Below are 21240 nucleotides of genomic sequence, written 5' to 3'. Positions count from 1 at the left end.
AAAGGTAAGATTCTTTCTAATTGGGCCAGAGGGTGCCAAGAGTATCCATGATCTAGATTAGGGTGAGGGAGGGTACCAGCTGCTATTCTCACCCATGGGGCACCAACTCTGTGCCTAGTATTATATTTATAAACATTACCTCTAAAACTTATACCAATGTAGGTATGATTAGCCCCATTTTACAGATCAGGAAGATGATCTCTGGAAAAGTGTGGGGGAGGGACAGAATCCGAATATGCAAAGTCGTTTCCTGAAATTACTGTGAAAAAAATTACTGAATTAACTGGAGGTAATGAGACACAAGTGACTAGCTCACATTTCCTGCATCAAAAAGTATGGAGCTTGACAAAGAAACAAAGATGGGCTTTAGAGGGAAGAAGAAGGGGGATTTTTGCCCACCAGTGGTTGAGGTTTGTGAAATTAGTATCCACTACATGTGTACCTTTATGTATTTTTACCTTGTCCAGTTGGTAAGCTCATTAAATCCCCATTGAGTATCAACCACGTGCATGGCATTTTGCTAAAAGAGGGGCTTCCGTTAGTTGTTCATGATCAAGTAATTTTGCGAGTCTCTTTCCACTACTGTCTGGGAACTCCTATTCATGCTTGAAGAAGCAGCTCAAACTTCATCTCCTCTTTGAGACCCTCCCGGAATGCATCAATCGGACATTAATCAACCTGTGCTGTAAATTTCTGTTTGTAGTACATCTACTATAAAACTTATTCCACTGACGTGTTTATTTGTTAATAAGCCTGTTCCTTTCTGCTCGGCTGTGAGACTGTGAATTCCATGCCACAGGGACTGGTTCCTCCCCACTCCCCTGCCCCTGCCCCACCCCCGCAATTCCCCAGTGGTTATGTGCCCCTGGCTCTTAGTAACAGTTCAGTCAAGTTTGCTCAACACCTGAATTAGTGTATCCCAGTGAAGCAGAAAGTTCTCCTTCAAAGTCACTTACAATTATGAGAAGTATGACTGAGCACTTGCTACCACACACTTTACATACATTATCTAACTTAATCTTTCTGCAGCTCTATGAGGGTGATATTATTTCACTGGCTCCTTCATTTATGAGACTGTGCTCAGAGATATTAAGTAGCAAGCCCATCACTGAGTTAATAAGTAGTGGAACAGGAAACAAAACCTAGTCTGCCTGACTCAGAAGCTGTGCTTATTCCGCTAAGTTATCCGGAGGCCCACGAAAAGGATGACCTACATCTTACAATGTCATTATCTATTTGCTTCTTTACATTTTTTTGAACAGCATATGATAGAGTATAAACACTGATTTTCCCAGCTCTGGGTACATGCCACCTGTTAGTATTTAGTTGGAGAGAAAATTTCTTAATATCCTTCTGGTGTAATAGTCAGTACACTCAGCATCTACCAAGTTTTTAAGCACACTGAAGAGGAGAGCACACCCAGGCTCTGAAATGTCCTTAGAGCTCCAGGATTTAGGCTCAAGAGAGTCCAGGAAAATGCCCACGTGCCTGGTTGATATGACAGGCAGATCTGAGTGTGTTTATTCTGATAAACCTTATTCCTGAAAAATCCTAGTAAGTTCTCAGTCTCTCGATAGAAAGAGATACGCAGCCTGGAAGATAATCATGCAAGACAGAATGCCTGTGTGGGAGAATTCCTTCGGATGGAGGACATTAACTTAGGGGAGATCGTGAGCGCTCCTTTGGATAAAAAGCTCCCCCAGGGCAGGGCTGACGTCTCCCCATAATATATGGTGCACAGTGTGTAGTGCTCAACAGACCTGCTCAGTAAGCTTTTGTTGATGAAGTGCTATCCATTGTCACATAGATCAGTTGGAACCATATCCCCAAAGGATATATTGTTGTAAAAAAAATAGACTACTCCAGGTTTGAAAATAAGGTATAGATTATGCTCGGCAAGGTTGAGGGAGAGGAGAAGCTGTGTGAATCAGAATATCTGCGTAAAAATCTAGACATCTTATTTTAAAGAGACTGTTAACAGCATGGAGGAGAGAGCAGCGTGGCTCTATTTATAGTTAGTGAAATGGCAGGGCACACACTCTGTAGAATAGCTCCATATGGTGAGAGGGGAGGGCAACATCTTTTACTACCACACCTTCACCAGCAGCTAATCTGATAGCCTTGTAGCGGAGCTGCCAACAGCACACTGCAAAATGACAAAAGCCCCACAGCACACTGAACTGCTAGCTTGTGTTCCTGCGCTGCACAGAGAGCAGGGAAATCCCACTTATAATGTAATCACATCCACGTGTTGTCCCGTGTGTGCGAAGTTCAGCCCACTGCCTGAGATTCTGCAGCCAAGATCCCAGGGAACTGGGCATACATCTGAAGGCAGGACAGGAAATACAAGGAGAACCACAATTTCTCATAAACCCGCCATAAAAGGTCATTTTCCTTATCAAACCTATTAATCTATTTAGCTCAACTGATTCTTTGAAACAGTAAAAATGCCTAAGTATCTTGGAAGCACCAAGGAAAGGATGGGCTTTTCTTTTTAAATCAAGAATGCAGATATATGACATTTTTATGACAATGTTAAATGTTATTTTTGCTTCAAAAGCTATACATAGTAATTATCGAAATAATTTGAAAAGAAAGATGAGAAGTTTTAAGAACTACTGATATTCCCACCCCTAAGAGATAATAACTCAACATTTTGGTGGATCTATCTGTGGACCCATGAAAATGGGATCATGCTGTGAATATTGTTTTATAACATTTTTTTCACTTATAAATATATTGGGAACAATTCTCCATGACAATATGTATATTTTTATTTAATTAAAATAAAATCACAGGGCTGGGCCCGGTGGCCTAATGGTTAAGTTTGGCATGCTACGCTTTGGCAGCCTGGGTTCAGTTCCTAGGCACGGACATATGCCACTCGTCAGTGGCCATGCTGTGGTGGTGACTCACATACAAATAGAAGAAGATTGGCAACAGATGGGAATCTGTTCAGGGGGGATTCTTCCTCAGCAAAAAAAAAAAAAAAAAAAACAGTTACAGAAGAAAAGTACACATATATCATGTCAAGGCATATTTCAACATTATTTTTAATATCTGTATAGTATTCCATTCTATGGGTACATCAGAATTTATTTAACTAGTGTTTTGTTTTTAGAAATACAAGATTTCCTCACATTTACCCCCATTATTATAAATAATATGCAAAAGAATATCAATGGACATATATCTTTGCACTGATTTATTTGTTTATTTATCTTTAATTTGTTTCCTTAGAATTACTTACTAAAATTGGGATCACTGGGTTTGATGAGATGAGCTTTCTAAAGGCTTCCCTCATTGTTTTCCAGAATGGTTATGCCCAGCTCTACTCCTACCCACAGTACGTGAGCCTGTATGAAGGAGGGGATGGTGTTTCACATAAAAGTTGCAGTTTTTTTCTCTAGAAATTATGTGTATTTCTTCAAGCATGAATTGCCTGAATAGTCCTTTGATTTTGTTTTTTCTATGGGGATATTTGCCTTTTCTTTTTAATTGACAAAATCTCTCTATGTATTAATGAATACATTTTTTATCTGACATGTGAAGGAATTCTCGTTTTGTCATTTGCCTTTGAAATGTGTGTGTATTGTGTGCGTGCATGTGCGTATATCCTCATTATTTGTGGATTCTGTTTTTGCAAATTTGCCTACTCAGTAAGGTTTACTTGTAACCCCAAATCAGTCTTTGTGGTGTTTTGTGATCATTGTGGACATGCGCAGAGCAGTGAAAAATTTGAATTGCCTGACATGAACATTCCCAGCCGAGGTCCAACAAGGCCACCCCCTGCCTTCTTGTTTCACCTCTCATCCTGTCAACAGGTTTCCTTTTCACAGTCTATTTAGTGCCACATTTTTCACAATCTTGTGCTTTTTGTTGGTGATTTCACTGTTTAAAATGGCCCCCAGGGGTAGAGCTGAAATGCCATCTATTGTTCCTAAGCACAACAAGGCTGTGACGTGCCTATGGGAGAAAATATGTGTTAGATGAGCTTCATTCAGGCATGAGTTACAGTAGCTGTTGGCTGTAAGTTCAATGTTAATGAATCGACAATATATATTAAATGAGGTGTCTTTAAACAGAAACACACATACAATAAGGTTATGCATTTATTGGTTGACAAAAATGTTGGGACCAGAGGCTCATTGGTCCTAGAGCTATATTTCCCCCTACGGAAAATTTTTCACTATTTGCTAATTTGATGTTCATAGTGACTTTATAGAACACAACTACAGTGAATAACAAGAATTGACTATATGTATATAATATATTTTTTTCTTCTTCACAGGTAGACAATTATGGTTTTTAACTAGTCAAATATTTCTATCTGTTCTTTATGGATTGTGCCTTGCTGTTGTGGTTGGTATTGGGAGAACATTTATTCTCTACTCTTCATATTTTGCATGTGGGGGGACCTGTACTAGAGTAACACACCTGGCTTCTCTCTGGACTGACACTTGCGCGGTGAATTTGAGAGAAGACACAGCCCCTTTTACCCTTCTTGAATCTATCCCCTTTCTGCAAACATCTCACATCCTCTGATCCTTGTTTTTATAGGGCAGGCCCCCCAAGGTGGAGATCTGCAGGTGGTCAGTGCTGCCTGTAACTGAGAAAGTGAACTTCTGGGGTACAGTATTAGCAGGTCCATGGGCATTGCTGACTTAAGCTATGTTCTCTGATATCTGCTTTGTCTGTGAAAACGTTCATTACCCCTCTGACTCCTGGGTCTCTCTCTCAATTGATTACAAACAAAGGCAGAGAAAGAAAATGTGTTTTTATAGTAGTCCCCTTCACTTAAAAAGTCTCCTTTCACTTTAAAAATGATATAAATATTCACATGTGGTTTCTTCTAATTCTTCTTTGGGTGATTTTTTTTTTTTTTTTACTCTTAACTTTTTGTTTCGGAGTAGTTGATATTGCTGTTGGAGTTCTCTGTTTCTAAAGAGGGCATTGTCACTCAGAAAAGGAAACAGACCTGGTTAGCCCCTCATGTATCTGGGGGGGGGGCAGTTCTCTTGTTCCTACCAGATTTATTTTCTGGGGTCTGAGCCCAGCTCTTATTTACCTTGGCTTGTTTTCAGATAGAGTTTTTAATCTTGATTCTTGACGTGTTTGACACTCAGCCTGTTTTGACATAGCCACTGTCTCTTATTTCCCTTGACTCTGTCCTTTGAAATCATGTTCCTGCCTCTTCCTTCCTCTGTCTGATCTCCCTTAGGTCTTACGAGTTTGACTCAGATTTGAGCCAGAGTTTAGTGACTGTTCAAACTTAGTCTCAGAGCTTCAGATTTCCATTTCCTAAGGTCCTGTTAACTTCACATTGATTTTTTTTCCTAAATGCCATCACCCACTGCTTTCTGTGTGTTGGTGGCAGCAGCTTTCATACTCTTGCCTTGTAGGAAATAAACATGACGAATATACCCAGTTTTGCCCAGGTACTGCAATGGCTTTGCAGAAATAATGGGTCTCTCAGCAGGGGGATCCAACTGTTGGGTCTGTGGGCAGCTGCCCGCTCTGGCTCGACAGGATTGCTGTGGTGGGTATCACTATTCCAAGGCAGGGATTGGAAGGCCCTAAAGCAGTACATTAAGGAAGAGCAAGCTAGGACTAGTACTCTGAATTCATCTGATATTACCAGTACTGATCCAAAAACCTGGCCTGTGGCACACACTATCAATAACACTGGGCATGGATATTCTTTCTCTGTCAATCAAACTACACAGGCAGCTCATCAAACTGTTGACCAGAAGGATCCTAAAAATACCATCATCAGACTCAGGGGTAGCTACACTCAGATTTGGGATGGGTTCGTGTGGCTTACCCTGGGTTATAGACCTTTGAGCACCTAGGCACCCTTATGTTGAGAACAGAAAAAGCACTTTAAACAGAACCAACCCAACGGCACCAGGGATATGGGATGGACATCACTGGAACTGTGCAGTCATTTTCTCACATTAAAGGACAGCAACTTGTTTGGCACTGACTGATTGCACTGCCTAGGTGTTTATTGGGTAGCCCTGGATGGGACCCAAAGGTTGTGTGGCACAAATCTTTGACCATGGCTTCCACCTGGTTGGGCCACTGTACCCTGGGTTTTCCCTGGGATCAGGAGAGAATCTGCCCCATGGTAACAATTGCCAACCTCCCTCTCCTTGAGGCCAGATGAGCATGTTCTGTTTTCCACTGGTATGCTCATTTGGCTGCCATCTTTGTTCCCTCCATTGACCTGGAGGACATTATAGGACACATAGAAGCCCTTACTCAATTCACCCAACAAGCCTTAAATGATAGCCGACAAAGCCTGTCCTTACTGACCACTGAAATGTCTCTAATGAGAAAAGCTGTCTTCCAAAATAGGATGGCCTTAGACATTATTACTGCCTCTCAAGGAGGCACTTGTACTATTATCCAAACAGAATGTCGTGTGTTTATACTTGATGAGTCTGCTAATGTATCATCTTTACTAAATCACATGAAGACACAAGTGAATGCCCTGAGTGATCTGATCCCTAGTTCAGGGGACTTAATACACCAGCGGTTTGGATCATGAGGCTCTTGGTGGAAAAAATTCTTACTCATTTTAGGAATCATTATCTTAATCTGTGTTTTCTCTTGCATGTGCCTGTATTATTGCTGTGGTATCTGCCTCTAGTGCAGCCAGATAGCTGCCAAACAAGCCAACTCCACACTAATGAAACCCCTTGCTGACCGCTCAGGGCACATTGTGGAAGAGGGAGGTGTATAAGATTGTAAGAGCCGGTCATGAGGGGTGGAGTATTGGAGGAGGTCATTGAGAGGATGTGACCCCAGGTTGACCTGAAAACTAGACCCAGGCAATTGGAGGCTACTCACCCCCTCCCCTGTCCTTGGAGTGTACATTCTGCCCACTGTTCCCACACTAGGAGCCACTTCAAGGACACAGCCTTGACAGAGTAATTGCTATTGAGACCATCTGGACTGTATACATGACTGAACCCCGTTAGGCCTCTATATAAACTCTTAAGATTCTGGCAGGCGTGTGTGGAGATGTACACGTCTTGTGGCCACCCAAGACAAGCCTTGTAAGTAAGTTCCCTTGCTTATTAAATCTGCCACCTACAAAAAAAAAAAAAAAAAAATCAGAGAGGGAAATCAAACAATCAAAATCAGAACTGGATTCAACTCCTATTCCCCCCACTTGCCAGTTATGTAACCTGCCATGTTAACCTTTAAGACTGTGTTTCCTCATCTATAAAATGGTGATAACAATAATAAACATTCTCTCAAAAAATAAGAGAATGTTTGCAGGGTACCTGGCACATGCTTGGAGATGATAGAAGTGTGAAAAATGTTGGTTAAATGTCTGTTTTATTCTGTTTCCTTCTCTTCTACATTGGGCGAGATGTGAGGTACAATCTTTTGGCATGTTCATAGAATAAATGATTCAAAGTACTTTCAGGCATCATTTGGTAAAATCTTATGTCTGATGCTGTTCTATAAACGACTGAGCAAGGAAGAGCAAGCAAACCATAGACCCTTTCAGGGGACATGACTTTTCCGAGGATCCTGTTAGAAATAATTGAACCCTGAACATCTGGTCACAGAAGATATGTGCTCTCATATCATCAACTCTTGTAAGTTCTCAGGGCCTTTGCTCAAGGCTCTCCTTTGGCCAAGATCATCCTGAGGTCACATCCTCACCCTTCTCTACCCCATATTGTGCCTGAGAAACAGCTGTTGAAACGCAGTTTCAGGAGCATCTTTATACAGCCATTCATTCTTTCCTCCCTCAGGTAGATGGACTACTTCCTCCTCTGTGCCCACTTTGTACCCCATCCATGTGTCTCACATAACACCTGCTATTGTCTACGGTCCTTATTTGTTATGGTAATCTTTCTTTCCATTCGGTTCCCCAAGACCCAGCGCAGCATTTGGCGTATAGTAAGTGTTAAATAAACGTCTGTTGAAGACATGAGTAATGAATTAATGAATGGTGAGGAGAGTAGTTAGGATGGAGGTCATTGCTACAGAAAATGGCCCACATGCTGTCTTTGGAGTGCCATAGGATGCCAAATGGGGCCTTCGAACAAGGGTTTGGACACCTGCTTCCTCTGTTTTCTGCGGAGATAATCATGTGGCTGAGTAAGGTTGAGAGGCGACTGGAATATTTGTTGAATCAAGTATTTGCTGAGCCAAAGTTTCAAATGGCTGCTTGTTTTCATAAACTGCTTGGAATAAATAAACCTAATTTGTATAATACACACTGAGCTCTGGTGAGGGTAAGAGAGTAGGTATATAACCTCATATGTACATTTTTCCCTGGGAATATTAAATGAATATTAAATTTGGTTTATTGAAAAGGCCTTGGAAACAACAATATTTCTTTGAGAATTAAAACCCCTAATGTGTTTTCTTAGTGTTTTGTATAGTTAAGACGTTCATCATTTCAATGACCTGTCATTTTAAAACTAAGGAAAGCAGCTGATTGAAGAAATAAATAAATTGGGAGGAAGAAACAAGTCTTCCTTACAGTGTGATTCCTAGATATTCCTCCCTCCAAATAACTATAAGAAATAACACTTTCCTCTCCAGGAGGTTCTCACCCACCACTCCTTTTCAGTGTGGGTTGGACTTAGTGACTCTCTTCCAAAGAACAAATAAAGGAAAGGGAAAAATAGTAAACCTAGAATGGAGAAACTTGGTGGACACTACCTTAAGCAAGGATGAAGGCTAATGTCAAGAGTGATGTCATATACATGTGAGGTGCTCCTGATCTGGAGTGATGGGAAGGGCACTTCGCCTCTGTCTTATTCTTTCTAGAAACCCATAACCTGGTCTAATCATGAGAAAAACCAAGAGAGAAACCACGATTGGAGAACAATCTACAGGCTATCTGACCAGAACTCAAGACAGTCAAGGTCTTGAAAACAAGGTCACAGACCAGGGGAGACATGCAACTCAATGCAGGTGGTATCATAGGTTGGATCCTGGAACAGAGAGAGGATAGTAACACAAAAACTGGCAGAATCCCAGTAAAATCTAGAGTTTAGTTAATAGAAATCTATCAATGTCAGTTTCTTACTTTTGACAAATGTACCAGAGTAATGTAAGACGTAAAAAATGGGTAAACTCAGTAGGGGGTATATGGGAACTCTCTGTATTACCTTTGCAACTTTTCTGTAAATCTAAAATTATTCCAAAACAGTTTCTTCAAAAAAATAAAGGAAGCAGATGCCTTAGTCACTTGATTTCTTTTTCAAACCCATAGTCAAAATGCAGAAACATCTTAAGAGGTAGACAGGGGAAAATGAGCCTTTGTGGATTGCTTCATATTGGGAAATTCCTGCTATATTACAAATTAATTCCTATCGTACCAAAAACTTGCCAAGAGAAAAGCACTCAATGAGGAGAAAATGGAAAGAAAATATGCATATTTTGCAGGTTATGTCATCTATACTGGCACTTCTACAAGATAAAGGTAAATTTATTTTGCTTGGTAAAGCTCGACACCACAAGGATTAGTGGATCTTTCCCACTTTTAAAAGCACCGTGTTCTTGCTTTTTGGGAAGCCATAGTTCTTACTTTCCTGGATTTAACAATTAAGGCTTTGGTCATCTGTGAGGACAATGGGTTAATTAACCTCGTTATTAGTCGACAAGTGCAACACATTTTTCAGCAAACATTAACTTTTTCATAGTCAATGTGGAAAACAAAAAGAATGGTGGACAATTCTCTGACCATCTACAAGTCTTGAGGAGAGAGAAGGTGAATTTGCTTGTGTACAGGCTAAAAATATTCTCAGCCCACATCACCATCCTAGAGATGTGGTTAGGCAGAGAACGAGATTTTACAATGTTTACCTCTTTGATTTTTTCATTTGCAGTCCAGCATCAGCTCAGTGTACATATCAGTTTTCATCCTTAAATGTGCGTGAAACCGAATTGGGGGGTTTGTAGAGCTCTAATCGCTGTATGATTTGATGTTACTGTGCAGTGAAGCTGCGCGAGTTAATTGTTTTCCTGACTCAATTTCCATCTCTTTTTTCCCCCTACCCCCTTTCCGCCCGAAGGAGCCTCTAAAGCAACAAACAAACAAACACAAATCTCTCAGAAGAGCATTTTTCATTTTCCGAAGCATCGTTTGCAATGAGTAGCAGCCTTGTCATAATATGGGTGATAATAATGGTGGATAATTGTCATCCTCAAGTGGTTTCAGCTTATGGTTATTAGGGGCGGGAGCAAAGTGAGGATGGGTGTGTGGAAGAAAATTATGGCTTACTCTGCTTTGATTGCCTTTTCCAGCATTTCAAACAATAGAATGAAGTTACCTCTTTGCATCTCTTGCTAGATTCTATTCTAGTGTTGGTATGTGGCTGTGGTTTATAGTCCATTGGTACATGGTGTGATATGCAGCATGATTACTGGAGGAAAATTCATGGAAACAAATTAGATATTTGATTAACCATTTTGAATAATGATCAATTTATATGGCTTCCTGTACTGCCATTTTCATACTAATCAATAGGTCAGGCGATATACAAACAACAGCATTCTGTAATAAATAATTGGATTATATAATGCTAGTTAAATTTAGAAATTGCTATTTTATTGCATTTCTCACTCATAAGATGTAGTGCCAAATAGTAATTGAGGTTGAGTTAGAGTCTCATAATGCTTTGCTTCACAATTCAATCTAGGAATTGTTTCTCTCTGAAGACCTATAGCAAGAGATCCCCTGGGTAATGATGGATGACTGAGGAAGACCAGGATGGGGTAGTGGGGAAGGGAGAGAAAAGAAAAAAAGGTCTAAATGAGATTGGAGGGGAGAGGGGAGGGGGGAGAAAAGAAAACAAAAAGCGTGATGTGGCAGGTTGCTTCTTTTGGATCCCAGTAAATATTGTAATAGAAATGGGCGGAAGGCAAGGAAGAGCCAATTGGAAAAGGCTGAGAAACAGGCCCTGTGTCCTCAGGAGAGCAAAATGTCTCAGACAATAAGATGGGAGATTTATTATGAAGAAATAAAATGTGCTGTTTCCCTCTCCCTGGTGTTTCTAAAGCCTTCAGCTTGACGGGAGGATGCAGGCTCCAGTTAGCTCCAGCCACTTTGGGAACATCACTGGCTGCTTTGAGACTAGGCGCTACTGGCTATGAATCAATTATCTGCTTGCCCCCATCCCCAAGGATAAGTGTATCCCCCCATTCCTTAGATAATCCCATCATCATCTCCAAGAAAAATGAAGATCTCCCAGGTGGCTGGAAGCAGCCGGGGGAAAATGGAGCTGTATTACACTAGTTTTATAATTGGAAGGTGAACCCTCATCCCAGTGCAGAGAGTGATAAACAGGACTCGTTGCAGCACAGCTATCTGGAAGGGCAATACTTTTCATTGAAAAATAAGGAGTAACTGTATGTTGAACATTCTTTATAAACCCCAATAAATGTGCTTTCAAAATTATAGCTCAAAATGTAACAGGGAGTGTAAGACCCATGTGCAAGGGGGAAGAATCACATGAAGTCTAATTGGTAAACAAGGAAAGCTAAACTTGGAGCTGCTTCCGCAAAACTATTTAAGATGTACGATCTTGGAAGAATTGTTCTTCCCTTCCCGGAGTGTCTGACAGTGTCTTTTAAGCCAACCAGAGTGATGTGAGAACTCCAATATCAGCTCAAAACTACCATGGCTCGTTGTGTCTAAAATTTTCCTTCTCTTCTCCCCAGCTTGGAATGAGCTCTCTCATTTTTGCTCTTAATTAAATTTTACCTCCACTTCAAGGTTAGCTGAAATTCTACCCTTGCTTTAACAAACCCCACTCTCAATATTCTCTTCCTTCTTTGAACTTTTATTGCTAATGCTCAATGCTTTGATTATAAGGATTCTTTAAATTTTAATGTCTCTTTTCTCTCCATGTAAACAGTGAGTTCTTTGAGGGCAGCAATCAGGTCTTGGTTTCTTTTGTGGTTTCACCAATAAACTTGTCAGAGATGAACTCATGGGTGTTGCCTGGTAAATAATTATTGGTTGGGTGATTGATTCAGAAACACAAAGGTCTTCTCTAGATAATTCCAATCTAGCATAAGAACTTTTCTTGGCCAGCCCGGTGGCACAAGTGGTTAAGTGCTCGCGCTCCACTGCAGCAGCCTGGGGTTTGCGGGTTCGGATCCCGGGCGCGTACCAAAGCACCGCTTGTCAAGCCATGCTGTGGCAGCATCCCATATAAAGTAGAGGAAGATGCGCACGGATGTTAGCCCAGGGCCAATCTTCCTCGGCAAAAAAAGAAGAGGATCGGCATCAGATGTTAGCTCAGGGCTGATCTTCTTCACAAAAAAAAAAAAAAACGGAACTTTTCTTATGGCAAGCATAACTATTTAGGAAAAGTGCTGGAATGATCATACATCATTAAGCTCCAGATCACTGCCCAGGCATGGACACATGTGCACAGTGCTTATCAGTCTGTCACTCAGGATCCAATAGGGGGAAGATTGAACACAGAATTTAGAGTGTATTTGCTTCCACAGCTGAGCAGGATCCTAACCAGAGCTCCTCTTATATGATTCCTCTTCAGCCCAATTTACCTCCTCTTAGATCCTTTCCTCTGCTGGCCCTTTGGAACAGACCAATCAACCTGGCTTTGCTAGAGCTGTATTATTGGATCAACAATGAAGGATTTGAATGAGTTGAATAAGGGTAGCTTTGGGAACTTTTAGGGGGCCCTCAAAATCACTTAATGATTTTAGACTTGGGATAAACTTGGTACCTAAAAGCTTGATTATGATTTGGAGCTACAAATTGCAAACCAGTGAGGCAAACCAATGCAAATACACAGTTCAGTCTTGCCTGTATATAATCATGTCTTATAGGACACTGCAGCCTGGAACGATGGACTCAAGAGTGGGTGGATTATGCTAACAGAAGTCTCAGGTTCAAGCCTTTATCAGTGTCATAAATGGAAACCCAGTTCTCCAAAGTTCTCCCTTTCTCATTGGCAGGGTCCCCAGGGTGGTTCAAATGCTTTCTGGGTAGCATTAGTGTTCCCCTCTTGGCTAATGTGAGCCCATCATTCACCCTTTCCACTCATATTATGGCTTTGCTAGTTGTGGTATTGCTGCTGCATTTATTGATCCAAGGGTTCCCACAGGCACTGCCTGGTTGATCAAGTCGGAGCTCTCCTCTGATATGGGATTCAGGGACTTGAATGGATGTCATGCGTCTCTTCCAAGTCATTAAAAAAAAAAGACAACTGATCGTTTGACTATTATTCATTCACTCATTTAGCACTTCATTCCACGAGAGATTGGAGACAGTATAATAAAGGAAGCAAAGGGTAAAATAAATAGCTGTGGAAATCAGGACCAAGAGAATATAAGTAGGAAACTAATAAAGCAAGCAAGGAGTGGGCATAGTATGCCAAAAGACATATTACAGTTCTATGGTCCTGGAGAGTTTCTAGATGTGGGATATAAATTAGGCTTAACAGTTCCTAGCAGCCATAACAAAGATGGAAACCAAACAGGAACAGAATTTACTCTGTTCACATTTATAAACAAAGTGACTATTTGGGAGAATACAGCTTTTCCTGATACTGAGAGTAACAGGAACTGTATCCCCGTGGGTCTTGGTAGGAAGGATACTGTGTCAAGGTAGTGGATGATGCCTGCAACAGCGTCTTTGTGCTAGCTTTGTTTTGTCCTTCAGTGTTAGATTATAATGTCCTTCAACGTCAAGCTGATGGCTCTACAGCTTGCCAGTGTTCTTGCTTGATCCCAGGCTGAAATTTGACATGTCTGGGGGAATTGACAGACTGCATATTCTCCAGACACCCTTCCATCAGTATTATTTTGGGCAAGTGCTTCCTACCTGTCTTCGCTTCTAAAAGGCAGTATAGTGAGTGGTTAAGCACGCAGGTTCTGGAATCAGACTCCCTGGGTTCAAGTCCCAGCTCGATTGCCGTGACTTTCAGTTTCTTTATCATGAAAAAAGGATAATGTATTCCTCAGAAAGATGTTATCAACATGAAATGACATAATGTATGTAAAGTGCTGAGCGTTGGGAGTGCTCAATAAACACGAGCCATTTCAATTAGACCACAGAGTGGCTTCACAGTCTCAGTGCCGCTGAGGGAGACATATTACATCGTTTTTATTTGCCTCTTTTCCCCCAAGGTGTAGGAAGAGAATCAGAGTGCCACCACAAGGCACTGGCTCCTCTTGCTGGCATCCAGTGTCCCTTGACTGAGCTCATGGGCTTGACCCTTTATCCCCTCAGAATGGGCACCATCTCCATTTGTCACCCATAGCAGGCATGTAAGGAATAGCCCTACTTCTCTCCTTGTTGGAGTATTTTCAGACCTGAATTTTTTGATTCCAACATGTCCCTTCATTTGCATGCAGTTTATTAATTCCTTTTGTACAGAAAACTCTGGTTAGTCTGCCTTAACCTACCTATATTCCTGAGAGGGGCACTGAGAGTAGCTTTCTTTTGAGACACTTGATCTTCATGAACTAGTAGACCATGTTAGGGCCAAAGATTGCACCTGTGGCCCCTGCGATCAGTCAACATAACATTTTATAATGAATGTGAACACTTTCAGGACATGCACTCTCTAATTTCCACTGTTCCCGTTATGGGTTGCATTCACGAGTCAATGCTGGCGGAGCCATCTTGGAGTAGCGGCAAAAGGAAAAATCAATATAATACTGATCCTGTCTTTACTGAAGATTTTGATATTTTGTCCAAAATGGATAGATTTTTGCATTAATTTTGCTTTATTAAAATATTATTTGATTATTGAGGTTTTTGGCATCCCCCTAAATTCTGCGTCCAAGGCCAATGCCTTACCCCCCTCCCCCTAGTCCTGGCCCCGTGTGTAAATTCGGTGATTGGGTCCTGGCCTGGCTCTTGAAGATATTTGATCTTCAGACCCTAGGGCAGTTGTTCCCAATGCAGGCTGTGATGAAATTTTCACCCAACTGATGAGAAATAGGAAAACAAAGGACAATGTATTAAGTTTTTTGTCAAGCTAATTTTAAATAACAAGATAATGCCTTTCTTACTCTTTTTGAGTTAAACTAAAATTTATTGAAAAAACCACAGAAACTGCAAAAAATATCGTTCATGAAATAGAGTAATTATGCTAATAGATGGTAGCAGCTCTTTGAACATGTACTTATTGGGCAAAATAAAAATGTGGAAACTCAGTTAAAAATATAATTAGTTGCTCCAAGAAATCTTACATGTGAGTGAACTTCTGCTCTATGAGCTTGGTTATCCCTCACACCCTAGGACAGATTAGAAGGGGTAGCGGCAAAGGTGTGGTAACTGGAAGTCCGTGGCAGGGAGTGAGAGGTGACGAAGGTGGCTGAGAGGAAACTAGGCACGTGTGAGGGATAATAGATGCAGATGGGTGACAACCCCTAATGTGTTCAACGAAGACAGGCTCTCATGGATGCAGAGGCCCAGATGCAGGTGCCAGGGCATGAAAACAGGTCAAAACCAGGAGCAAATATTGAGTTGCAGTGGTAGAGGGGAGCATGTGTGCACGTGCACACGGGCTCAGAGAATTCTGCCAGAGGTCTGGTTGTTTTCCAGCTGGCTTTTCTTCCTGCTGTCTCTTTATAGTGCTTTAAATGCACGAAGCTGCAACCTCAGAGAGATTTTCTTAGGAGAAAAAAGATATTTTCTAGTTTATCTAGTGAAATTATAAAACCAGTAAGGATAGGATGTATTGAATATGGAACAATTCCTGGAAAGCTAGAGCTACAGGCTCCCATTACAGTCATTAAAAGAAGCCTAACTTGACATAGCAGGTAGCAGACAAATGGCACCCACCAAGGAGAGTGATAGCCTGAAAGTTGAGATTAGTTCAAGAAGATAAATCCAAGGTTGATATTTCTATGAAATTGCAGATGTTTATAAGAATGTTCCCTACCTTTGAGAAATGAGAGATTTTATTTTTCTTAGTATTGCTCATTATCTTTTTTTTTTGATTTGGAGACAGTTGGAAGTTGGGATCAGATGATTGAAGTGTTAAGTTTTGGCTTTTTCATATATTTGGGTAGTTGTGTTATTCAAGGAGGTCACTGTATTCCCTGAGGCCTCGTCTTCCTCATCTGTAAAGGAGGAGTTGAACTTTATTAGATTTTCTTGAATTCCAAGATGTTATGATTTGTTATGATTTTTATGATGACCTGGAGGGAACACATGCACACTCTTATAAAGCATTTCTTGTTGCTCCCTTTCAAGTTCAGAAAAATGCCCTGGATCAGAACTGCCTGTAGGGAAATTTCTACCTTCAGTCTAGAAATGTTTGCTATGCGATTTCTCATGTTATTAAGTTCTTTGGGACTATAAGGAGGCCATTGAACTTCTTTGGGCCTTAATCTGCTATGTCTGTAAGACAGTGTGTTTTTATACCTGTATCACAATTTTGATGTTTTCTGGATGAAAAAATTAACTATTTGTTTTATCTGTTAACATGCATATAATTGGTAGGGCCTCTGTGAAGTAGGCTTCACTTAGCAGGCTATACACAACAGTACTCCATCCCCCACCCTCCCCCACAAGGGTAAATCTCTTGTACTCCATGGACCAAGCTGCCTGGAATTCCACTATTTATTCTTTGCTTTAGTGATTTCCCTATCTCTTTGCGCTACCCTTTAGCCAGTGGTGCTTTGATGTTTTCTCTTTCTTCCTTTACCAGTCAGGGTGGTCTTACTCATGCACGGATCCAATCACACGTGCATGGCCCACTTCCAGAGCAGTCCTGCTCTCTGGCATATCCGACCAACACTATATTGAGCAGACAGGCAGCATCCAGCTGGCCCCAAAACCCAGCTCCCAGACTGTGAAAATTTTCTATTGAAGAGTCTCAAAAGTTCCAAGGGCCATAAAAGTTTCAAATAAAAACACTCTCAAGAGGGGCAATTCAGGGAGCAGCTAATTCTTTAATTTGATTGAGAAGTGACCACTAACGTTTGACTAGATCTGATCCTGTGGCTTTGTGAAATGCCATAAGACTCACCAAATCACGATCGTACGGTCTTTGCCTATCTTGAGCTGACATCTTAGAAAAGATGGATTTCCCAGCACTCACTTTATATTACATTTCTGGTTTTGTTTTTTAAAGGAGCTATCTATTTTAAGAATATATTTTCTCTACTCAGTCTTTTTCTCAATGATAAGATGGGGGTGGGAAAAATAGTTACACTTGAACATAATATCTTATTTCCTAGAGGCAGCTGGTTGCCAATTAAGTAGGAATACTGTAAAATAGCAGGTGGATATTTACCCACAAACAACAGGGAACTGAGGCGACAGAGAAGGCCCCAGGAAAGAAGTTGTTATTGTCAATAAAAAAATGATTAGCAACTTGGGTTGTCTTCATTGCAATGATTTTATCCCCATATTTAGCTGAAAAGTCCTGACCTGTCCTTTTCCAACTCTTCCCGTATTTAAAGTAAGATGGCTCACATCTCTGCTCATACTTGCATTTATTTTGGATGCTCGGGAATAGCTTGTGGGTTGGAACATCTCCGATGTTTACATCCTTCATCCATCCTGTGTTGCCTCCTCTCCGAGGCTTCTCTGACTCTCAGGCAGAGTCTGTTATCTCCTCTCTGTGTTTCCTCACTCCGTGCTTATTTCTATCATGGCACTGATCTTAGCACGTGGTGATAATTTGTTTATGTGTCTTCAGGGGCAGAGAACCTGGCAAATGGAAGGTTCTCAGTAAATGTTTGTTGGATGAATCAATACATGAAGGAATGAATGAATGATGGAGGAGTGAGCTATCTCTTCATCAGCAGTTGCCTTTCTGAGACACCGCCCATCACCATGGGGCCCCCTAAAATTTGGTGCTAGAGCGATCACCTTGGCTCAGATAGTCAAAGGACTGCTCTCTGCCGTGTTCTACAATGAGGCTTTGTTTGTAAGTCATAAGTGATATGTTCTTATAGCCTTTTTCACAAGGGATGAGAGGGTGAATCTCCCTCCTCATTTAGCAATCTATGGCACATAGCCAGCTGGCTTGTCACAGCTACGTAGCCTTTGGTGAGGCTTGGCCACATCTGCACTGTGACTTGGGGCAGAATCTTCATGGAAGCTCCTCACCCTGAGTGCCACATCTCAAGGAGACCTTGAGCTGTTGGGCCATGGGTGAGGGAGGTGGCTTTGGAAGAAGACAGAGTTGGCTTTTCCAGCCAGCCCAAAAGAAATTTGAAGGTCATAACTAACATAGTACCTAACACCTAACATACACTTATTAAATATTTTAGGGTGAGTGGTGGAATGAATCTCAATGGCAGACTACTGACCACATCCTACACCAAAGCAAATTTTCATTCTCTCTCACATAGCACTCAGGTATCATGTTACCTTTTGCTGACTTCTCTGCTATTGTTATTAACTAAAGGAAACTAGTGCCAAATTTGCTCTGAGATAATATAGATTCCAGTGTGATTTATATGGGTAATGATATTGGGTAGGATGGTGGTCAGGGGGAGCCTGACTTTCATGTAATTTCCCCAAGGCCATTCTCCCTTGAGGGTTTCTCTTGGACTCCACTTCTGAGCAGGCAAATCTTAGAGCAGGTTGGCTTCAGGCCTCTGAATGGATTGAGAGAGTGAGTGATGCCAAGAGATGGCTGGTTTTTGTTTGGTGTCTCCCTTGGATAAGGATAATGTGCAGGTGAATAGGATCATCGAGAAAACATCACCAACCTGAGGTGGGCTCAGCCTGGGTCCCGGGATCATTTTAGACCTTGGAACTGCTCTTCTGCTCAACGTTCCATTTTCTGCAGAAAGCTCCTCCTCCAAACCTGAGTGTCCTCTGGTTGTTTTCAATCCAAGGTTTAGGAGCTTTTGTGAAATTTGATTTTTTTTTTAAACGGAAGTCCTCTTTATTGTTTGATGAGAATGGCATGTTTAACTAAAAAACAAAAACTTGTCTTATTTGTGTTAGGCCCTGAAGACCACCAAACAAGAGGGATAAAATGGTGCCTTAGGATAAATAACTACATAGATTTTCCCATAAGGTTGACTTGTTTATTGATTGATTGGCTCATTTATTGAGAGCCTATGTACAAAGCACTTGTCAGGAAATGGAGATACAGAGAGGGGCTGCACTAGGACTTAGCCCTTGGGTAGCTTATTGTTTAGTATAGCAGGTAAGGCATAGATGTAAATGGCTATTTTACAAGACAGATCACAGCAAGGGCCAAAGACACAGGTATAAAGTACCATGGAATTACAGAGAAAGAGGGCAAGGCTTCCTGTTGGGGAAACAGGGATGGAACATGGAAGATGTGGGCCTTGAAGGATGGGTAGAAGTGGTGTGGAGGATGTTCCCTGACAAAGTGGGAAAACAAGGATTTGTGTTTTCATTTGGCTTGAGTATAATGTTTGACAAGGAGAGAAAGAGAGAGAGAGAAAATCCTAGAGACATGGAACCAGAACCACTGGATTAAGTTACCTCAAAGCGCTTCCAATTTCTGTCTGCTCAGTTATATGAGAAAATAAGTTTTCTTCTGTTTAGGCTAGTTCAAGTTGGGATTTCTGTTAGTTGTTACAGAGATTATCTTAACTGATGATAAAATTTTATTGGATAGAAAAGTTGGAGCCAGACTGATGAAGAATTTAGACAATATTGCAAAGACAATGTGGAGCCATTTAAGGTTTTTCAGCTGAGGAATGAAGTAATTGAAACTTTAAGAAGATTGATCTGGCAGATGTATATAGGATGGTTTAGAAGAGAGAAGAGAGAACCCACAAGGAGGTGGTACAGTCCCTACAGTAAAAGTCTCCACATGTGGAATTATAGTGATTAAGGGATCTAGTGTCCATTTGAAGTCAACTGAAATTTTCTGTATTAACATGTGAAATGAATCTCTGTATAGCTAAGGAGAAATCCTAGATTAGCAAGCTCCCATTTTGTCTTTTAATTGATTTGCATGGTGCAGCTTTTGTTTGCCCTGTTTGAATCAGATCTATATATTCTTAGTTACCCTATACAAGGTAGAAAGGATGATCTATGCCAGCAGTCTCCTACACGCAATAGGCATCTTTTCCTCAACCAGTTTCGGATTTCCAGAAGTTCCTAGGTAGACTTCTAATACTAGTGGTATTCATCAATGAATATTCACAAAAATTTTGAAAACAAACTAAATCACAGCGTTATCTGGTACCTGGGGCCTGATTCTACCACTTATTATGTGACCTTGAAAAAATTCATTTCCTTAAGCCTCAGTTTCGTTAACTGTAAAATGGTATAATACTCACTCAGAGGGTCGGTATGAGGATTAATGAGATAATATAAGTAAACATATAGTAAACTCCAATAAATTTAGTTGTATTTGTAGTTGCTACTTGTTTTAATTACCAAGAGCTTGGAATGGGAGATTTAACATCTGTTCCCGTAGGAAGCATGAGGTCTACTGGCCTGTCTAGATAGGTGATTTTCTTTCTGCATCAGATACCAATTCAGTAGGTACTGAGGAAACAAACATTTCATATCTGATTTTGAAAAGACAAACAAAAAAAGTGGACAATAATAAAGACACTTTTTGGGATACTTAAACTCAAAGGACTTTGATCTTTAATTTTTGTTGACTCACAGATATGACATGAAAAAAATTATTGAGATTAAAATAAAAAAAGAATTGAACCAATGAACTGAAATGTGGAAATTATGGATTTTGAAGAGTGACAATTCAAAAGAGAAATGTTAAATTTTGATCATATCTGTGAACGTTCTCTGTGGTTATGTGCTGAAAACTGATATGCTACATTCTCCTATGTTTGCTTTAATCTAATTTTAACCCAGCAAGTTGTAAAAGTAATATTTTCTATTCAAGTATGAGAGGGAGCTATAGGACTGAGACCTTACCTGCCTGGGCCCTCTTGGGGACTTCCCCAGTAATGCCTAACCTCAAGTGCCTAGGCTTGTCCAGTCTTGCTCTATATTTAAACTTTTATTTTGAAATAATTTTATATTTATAGAAAAATTGCAAAAATAGTACAAAGCGTTCCAATATACCTTTCACCCAGCTTCCTCTAATGTTAATATCTTATATAACCATGTAACAATGATCAAAATTAAGAAATTAATATCAGGACTATCCTATTAGCTCAACTCCTGACTTTATTTGGATTTCCCTCAGTTCCTCCACTAGTGTCGCTTAGTTGTTCTGGGAGCCAATCCAGGACCTCACATTACACTTAGTTGTCATGTCTCCTTTGTCTCTTCCAATCAGTGACAGTTCCTTG

The sequence above is a fragment of the Ceratotherium simum genome, chromosome 15, assembly GCF_057802395.1.
Source record: "Ceratotherium simum simum isolate JZ-2026a chromosome 15, ASM5780239v1, whole genome shotgun sequence".
NCBI classification, from domain to species: domain Eukaryota; kingdom Metazoa; phylum Chordata; class Mammalia; order Perissodactyla; family Rhinocerotidae; genus Ceratotherium; species Ceratotherium simum.
Note: the sequence above shows the minus strand (reverse complement) of the source record.